This window comes from Amblyraja radiata, unplaced genomic scaffold (assembly GCF_010909765.2).
Source record: "Amblyraja radiata isolate CabotCenter1 unplaced genomic scaffold, sAmbRad1.1.pri scaffold_806_ctg1, whole genome shotgun sequence".
NCBI lineage: Eukaryota > Metazoa > Chordata > Chondrichthyes > Rajiformes > Rajidae > Amblyraja > Amblyraja radiata.
Window position 1 is genome coordinate 11836 of NW_022630814.1, and position 8165 is coordinate 20000.

Below are 8165 nucleotides of genomic sequence, written 5' to 3' on the forward strand. Positions count from 1 at the left end.
GTATAGAAACAGGGAGGTTCTATTGCAGTTGTACGGGGTCTTGGTGAGACCACACCTCGAGTATTCCGTGCAGTTTTGGTCTCCTAATCTGAGGATAGACATTCTTGCCATAGATGGAGTACAGAGACAGAGAAGGTTCACCAGACTGATTCCTGGGATGTCAAGAATTTCATATGAAGAATGATTGGATACACTCTGCTTGTACTCGCTAGAATTTAGAAGATTCAGGGGGATCTTATAGAAACTTACACATTTCTTAAGGGGTTGGACAGGCTAGATGCAGAAGATTGTTCCCGATGTTGGGGAAGCCCAGAACAAGGTGTCACAGTTTAAAGATAAGTGGGAAATCTTTTGGGACCGAGATGAGAAAAACATTTTTCACACAGAGAGTGGCGAATCTCAGATTCAGATTCAGATTCAACTGTAATTGTCATTGTCAGTGTACAGTACAGAGACAACGAAATGCAGTTAGCATCTCCCTGGAAGAGCGACCTAGAATATGATTTCAATAAATAAATATATTTACATGCATAGTGTTTTTCCTGTGGGAGGAGTGTCCGGGGGGGGGGGGGATGGCAGTCACCGAGCTACATTGTTGAGTAGTGTAACAGCCACAGGGAAGAAGCTGTTCCTGGACGTGCTGGTCCGGCAACGGAGAGACATGTAGCGCCTCCCGGATTGTAGGAGGTTAAACAGTCCATGGTTGGGGTGAGAGCAGTCCTTGGCGAGGCTGTGCGCCCTCCGCAGACAACGCTTGCTTTGGACTCAATGGAGGGGAGCGAGGAACAGGTGATGTGTTGGGCAATTTTCACCACCCTCTGCAGAGCTTTCCGGTCGGAGACAGAGCAGTTGCCATACCATACTGTGATACAGTTGGTAAGGATGCTCTCGATGGTGCAGCGGTAGAAGTTCACCAGAATCTGAGGAGACAGATGGACCTTCTTCCGTCTCCTCAGAAAGAAGAGACGCTGGTGAGCCTTCTTGACCTGAGTTGAGGTATTGTGGGTCCAAGAGAGGTCATCGGAGATGTTGAACCCCAGGAACATGAAGCTGGTAACACATTTCACCTCCGTCCCGTTGATGTGGATGGGGGTGTGCGTGCGGCCTCTAGACTTCCTGAAGTCTACAATGAGCTCCTTGGTCTTCTAGGAGTTAAGGCCCAGGTTGTTGTCAGCGCACCATGCTGCTAGGAGCTGGACCTCCTCCCTATAGGCCGACTCATCGTTGTGGCTGATGAGGTCAATCACCGTTGTATCATCTGCATACTTGATGATGGTGGTAGTACCATGTACAGGTGTGCATTCGTAGGTGAAGAGGGAGTAGAGGAGGGGGCTCAGCACACAGCCCTGTGGAACGCCGGTGTTCAGGGTGAGAGTTGAAGAGGTGTGCTTGTCTAACCTAACAGACTGGGGTCTGTTGGTTAGAAAGTCCAGTATCCAGTTGCAGAGGGAGGGATCGATGCCCAGGTTACCGAGTTGTGTGATCAGTTTAGAGGGTATAATGGTGTTGAATGCTGAGCTGTAATCGATGAACAGCATTCTTACGTAAGTGTCTCTGTTGTCGAGGTGGGAGAGGGCGGAGTGAAGTACCGTTGAGATGGCATCCTTCGTACTCCTGTTCTTGCGGTAGGCAAACTGATAGGGATCCAATGTGGGGGGTAGGCAGCTTTTGAGGTGTGCCAGGACCAGCCTGTCGAAGCACTTGGTGATGATGGGAGTAAGTGCAACTGGGCGGAAGTCGTTGAGGGTTGCCGCAGTGGAGTGCTTTGGCACCGGCTCGATGGAGGTGGTTTTAAGGCACGTGGGGACAACTGCTTGGGCAAGTGACAGGTTGAAGATGTCAGTCCAGACGTCTGTCAGCTGCGCAGCACAGGCCCTGAGGACGCGCCCGGGGATGCCGTCAGGGCCAGCAGCCTTACGTGCATTACTCCTACTCAGTGCCACGTACACGTTGTAGGGGGTGAGTGTGAGGGGCTGGTGATTGGCAGGGAGCACAGCCTTGAAGGCTGTCTCTAGATTATCCCTGTCGAAGCGGCCATAGAAGTGGTTAAGCTCCTCAAGGAAGGAGGCGTCGCTGGATGTGGGGGTGGTGTTGGTGGGTCTATAGACCGTGATGGCCTGGATGCCTTGCATATGCGTCGGAGGTCGGAGTTGTTGTTGAAGTGCTCCTCAATCCTGAGCTTATGGCAGTGCTTAGCCTTCTTGATGCCCCTCTTCAGGTTAGCCCTGGATGAACTGTAGGCTCGAGCATCGCCTGACCTGGAAGCGGTGTCCCGTGCTTTCAGCAGTAGCCTGACCTCGCTGTTCATCCATGGCTTCTGATTCGGGAATATGGTCACCCGTTTGAAGCAGGTGACACTGTTGATGGTGGAGTTTATAAAGTCCAGAACAGAGGATGTGTAGGAATCAATGTCCGTGTGGGAGTCAAGGGTGGTCTGGGCTGTAAACGCCTTCCAGTCAGTGTTTCCAAAACACTGCTGAAGTGTGGAGTCCGCCTCCTCTGATCACTTTAACTGTCCTAACAGTGGGTTTAACCCGTCTGATGAACGGGGAGTATTTAGGGAGCAGGAACAATGAGAGGTGATCAGACTGACCAAGGTGGGGGAGAGGAACGGCTTTGTAAGCTTCAGCCATGTTAGTGTAGACTTTGTCCAGTGTCTTGTCTACTCTAGTGGGGAAGGAGACATGTTGGTGGAATTTGGGGGGTACAGTCTTCAGGTTGGAGTGATTGAAGTCACCCGCAACAATGAAGGCTGCCTCGGGATTGTGAGTCTGTTGTTTGCTAATGGCAGTATGCAGCTATTTCATTGCAAGCTTGGCATTAGCATCAGGAGGGATATAGGCTGCAGTCACAACAGTGGAGGTGAACTCTCTGGGCAGATAGAACGGTCTGCATCTAACCAAGAGGAACTCTAGGTTAGCTGAGCAGTGACTCTCGATGATGGTGGAGTCCGTGCACCATGCTTTATTTACATAAATGCACAGAACCCCACCTCTGGTCTTACCTGAGTCTGTTGTCCTGTCCGCTCAGAGTAAATGACCGGATGGACGGCGCTATCAGGAACGTCGATGTTGAGCCAAGTTTCCGTGAAGATCAGGATGTTGCAGTCTTTGATCCAGTTGTGGGAGGTGATCTTTAGCCGGAGTTCGTCCATTTGTTTGCCAGTGAGCGCACGTTGGCGAGGAAAAGGCTAGGAATCGCTAGCCTGTGTGGGGCTAGCTCTAACCTGGCCTTTAACCCACCTCTGCGTCCCCGGCGGTGCTTTCTTACGCATCGCCGTCCGTTGTTGCTTCCGGTCGGCCGAGCTGGCTTGGTGCGCGCTGGTGGTCTGCCGCTCTGTTGCTCCGTGCCTCCGTGGCGCCGGTGGCGGTCTCCAGCCCCGCGACTCCGCTGGCCTTCTCCAGCACCGCTGCACCGGTGGCGATCTGCCGCCCCGGGGCTCTGCTGGCAGTCTCCAGCCCCGCGGCTCCGCGGGCGGACTCCAGCCCCGCTGCTCTGCTGGCAGTTTCCAGCCCCGCGGTTCAGCTGGCGTTCTCCAGCCCGCGGCTCCGCTGGCGGTCTCCAGCCCCGCGGCTCCGGTGGCGAGCTCCAGCCCCGCGGCTCCGGTGGCGAGCTCCAGCCTTGCGGCTCTGGTGGTGGTTCTCTGGAATTATCTGCCACAGAATGTCGTTGAGGCCAGTTCATTGGCTATATTTATGAGGGAGTAAGATGTGGCCCTTGTGGCTAAAGGGATTAGGAGGTATGCAGAGAAAGCAGGTACAGGATACTGAGTTGGATGATCAGCCATGATCATTTTGAATGGCGGTGCAGGATCGAAGGGCCGAATGGCCTACTCCTGCTCCGATTTTCTATGTGTCTATGTTTCTCTGTTTCTATAGGTAGATCGGCATGTCGCCTACAACTCTTACCAACTTCTACAGTTTCAGCCTAGAAGGTATTTTATCAAAAAACTATCGCAGATTGTTTTGGAAACAGCTCCATCTGGACAACTCCGTAAAGCTGGACATGTCGCTTACATTTCATCAACATCTGGCTGGTCTCCACGACAAGGTCCTGGCACGTAGCGGCCTCATCCGACGCCTGGCGGGAACACTTTGGAGAGCCAGCCCATCAACTCTTCGCACCTCTGCCTTAGCTCTTGTGTATGTCCCAGCTGTGTACTGCGCACCCGTATGGAGTAGAAATACTTCACCTGGTAGACAAGAGCCTGAACAGCACCTTGTGAACCATCTAGGAGGATTTGTCCTGGTCCCTCAACGCCTCCAAGCTGATCAAAAAGGCACAGCAGCGCCTTTACTTCCTGAGGAGGCTCAAGAAAGCCCACCTGTCCCCCCAGATTCTGACAAACTTCTACCGCTGTACCATCGAGAGCATCCTGACCTCCTGCTTCACGGTATGGTACAGCAGCTGCACTGTTGCGGACAGGAAGGCACTACAACGGGTGGTGAAAACCGCGCAGCACATCATCGGTGCCCCGCTCCCTGCCATGGATGCCCTCCACCGAAAACGGTGTCTGAGACGGGCTGGGAAGATCATTAAAGACCCCTCCCACCCCAACCATGGACTGTTTGCCCTCCTCCCATCAGGGAGACGGTACAGGAGCCTCAGGTCTCGTACCAGCAGGACGAGGAACAGCTTCTACAATTATACCATCACATTGCTGAACTCGGAGTCCCGCCGATAGATTTATCCGGTCCCTCCGTCCCCATTGTTTAATTATTCTGTATTTTTGATTATTCTGTATCTTCTTTTTTTTAAATTTCTATATGCACTACTACTACGGACTGACGCAAAACTGCATTTCGTTGTACCCATACTCAGTATTTGTGCAATGACATTAAAGTTGAATTGAAGTGAATTGAATCACCTGGTGCCTTCAACCTACTCCACCCGAGCAGCTCCCTATACGTGCAGGCATTCCGCTTGCAGGGAACCGAAGTTAAGCATCAACTCTGGCACTTTCTCGTCGTGCAATGGACCAAGATCATCTCCTCCATCAGGCTATCAGCAGAGAGCAGAGGCCACCCCGACTGAAGTCCCGTCACCCCTTTGCAACACATGGAAAACAACTTCTAGCATCCATCCAGCCAACTGAGACAAAAGCACACTGGATAGCCACCAAGTGAGTCACAGGAGTGGAAGGCAACCTCATCTCCATTACACAGCTACATCTCTTCACCAGATAAAAGCTGCCCAGGGTCTGAACTCTCCAGAGGAGCATGGGTGAAGCTCAACAGACTTGGTACTGGAGTTGGGCGTTTCAATGCCAGCATGTGGAGATGGGGGCTCCCTCCGCCAGAGCCCAGCCTGTGAATGTGGAGCAGATCAACAGACAGCCAACCATGTTATCTCTGGGTGCCCGCTCTACCACCCACCAAATGGAGCTCAGGGCCTGGCAGACACTGACGCAGAGACAACAACCTGGCTGCTCAACACCCGGCTAGAGATTTAACTATTCCTTTGGTTTTAGTTTCAATCGCAAGATGAAGATGCTTCACCTAAGACAGTAAGGAATTGCAGCAAATTGTGGACGCAACCCAAACGATTGCACAGACTGATCTCCCTTCCATTGACTCAATTTATACCTCGCTGCCTCGGCAAGGCCAGCTGCATAATCGACGAATCTCACCCTGGTCATTCCTTTTTCTCACCTCTCCGATCAGGGAAAAGGTAGAGAAGTGTGGAAACGCACACGTCCAGATTCAAGGGCAGTTCCTTCCACATTGTTATCAGGCAACTGAATCATCCTATCGCAACCCGTGCTGAACTCCTACCTATCTCTATTGTGATCCACGGCCGATCCTTGATGGAACTTCCCTGGATTTACTTTGCACTAAACCTTATCCCCGTATCATGTATCTATACACTGTAAATAGCTCCATTGTAATAATGTGTTTTCCTTCCGCAGCAAAAGCATTTCACTGTACCTCGGGACACGTAACAATAAACGATACTAAACTGAGAAACTAAACTAAACTTCTCCAGAGATGCATCCTGACTCGCATTGGTTATTGTGTGTGTGTGTGTGTGTGTGTTTGTGTGTGTGTGTGTGTGTGTGTGTGTGTGTGTGTGTGTGTGTGTGTGTGTGTGTGTGTGTGTGTGTGTGTGTGTGTGTGTGTGTGTGTGTGTGTGTGTGCGTGTGTGTGTCTGCGTGTGTGTGTGTGTGTGTGACAGTATGAGTGTGTGTATCCATGCATGAGTGTGTTATCACGCGCATTTAAGTGTGAATATGTGAGATTGTGCAAATCAGTTGGATTATTTGTGCGTGTAAGTGTAAGTGTATGCGTTTGCAAGAATGTCAATGATTCATTGTACTTTATTGTGACGTTAAACCAGGTACAGTGAAATACTTAGTTTTGCAGACAACCCGGTAAAATCATGTATCAGACCTCAGCTAGGCAGTACACAAGTCTCGCCACATTTTGAGTTCTATCTCCTGCCTGCCGCCGCACCGACCCCCCCCCCCCCCCCCCCCCCCCCCCCCCCCCCTTCGGTATCTGCGGCCTTTATCGCTCCCCCACGGTCCACCTCGCGCTCTGCCATTGCTCACGGCTCCCTCCTCGCCACCGAGGCGCCGCACCCAACGCCGTCCGCTGTGGGCCAGCCGTGCCTACCGGGCCGAATGAAGGGCGGCCCTGCTCACCGGGAACACTCCCGTCTGCGCTGCGTTGCGCAGCTCGCCGCGAACACCCGGAATCCTTCTGAATCAGAAAATGTGTACGTGTGCAGACTGTATTTGCTTGTGTTTGTGTCTGCGTGAGTGCGTGAGTGTACGTACCAGTGTGTGAGCATTAGTATGTGTGGGGAAGAATGTTTGCGTGTGTGAGTGCGTGTGAATTTTTGTTTGTGAGACAATGCTGGGGAAGACTAGACCAAGTTCACACGGGAGGGCTGCTCCCCGAACGCAATATTCCACATCTCCACCAATTCCAATATTGGTGGCCTGTGGGGGAGGGCTTTCTGGAGCGCTATCATGGGTGCTGTAGGCCGAAGGGACTGGTTACCAGAGGGCTAGTATGGACATTGTAGGCCGAATGGATTCCTGGACTTGCGGGCCAGTCACTCACGGCTGTTGGACTGTCATTTAACTCGCTCACTCACGGCTGGTGGGCTGGCAATTCACTCACTCACGGCTGGTGGGCTGACAATTCAGTTAATCACGGCTGGTGGGCTGGCAGTTCAGTCACTCACGGCTGGAGGGCTGGAAGATCACTCACTTACGGCTGGTGGGCAGGCAGTTCAGTCATCACAGATGGTGTGCTTGCAGTTCACTCACTCACTCACGGCTGGTGGGCAGGCAGTTAACTCACGGCTGGTGGGCTGCAGTTCAGTCACTGACGGCCGGAAGGCTGGCAGTTCACTCACTCACGGCTAGCGGGTTCGCGTTTCACTCACTCGCGGCTGGTGGGCTGGCGCTTCACTGACTCAGGGCTGGTGGGCTGGCGGGTCACTCATTCACGGCTTGTGGGTTGGCAGGTCACTCACTGTTTCTGGGCTAACAGTTCAGTCATCACAGATGGTGTGCTGGCAGTTCACTCACTCACGGCTGGTGGGCTGGCAGGTAACTCACGGCTGGTGAGCTGCAGTTCAGTCACTCACGGCTGGTGAGCTGCAGTTCACTCACTCATGGCTGGTGAGATGGCAGTTCACTCACTCACGGCAGGAAACTGGCAGTGCACTCACTCACGGCTCGCGGGTAGGCGGTTCACACACACACGGCTGGTGCGCTGGCATTTCAGTCACTCACGGCTGGTGGGCTGGAGCTTCACTCATTCAGGGCTGGTGGGCTGGCGGTTCACTCATTCACGGCTGCTGGGTTGGCAATTCACCCACTCACTGTTTGTGGGCTAATAGTGCACTCACTCACAGCTGGTGGGCATGCAGTTCACTCACTCACGGCTGGTGGGCTGGCAGTTCACTCACTCACGGCTAGTGGGCTGGCAGTTCACTCACTCACGGCTGGTAGGCTGGCAGTTCACGCAATTTCGGCGGTTGGGCTGGCATTTCATTCACTCACGGATGGTGGGCTGGCAGTTAACTCGCTCACGGCTGGTGGGCTGGCAGTTCACTCACTCACGGCTTGTGGGCTGGTAATACACTCACTCACGGCTAGTGGGCTGGCAGTTAACTCACTCGCGGATGGTGGACTGGCATTTCACTCACTC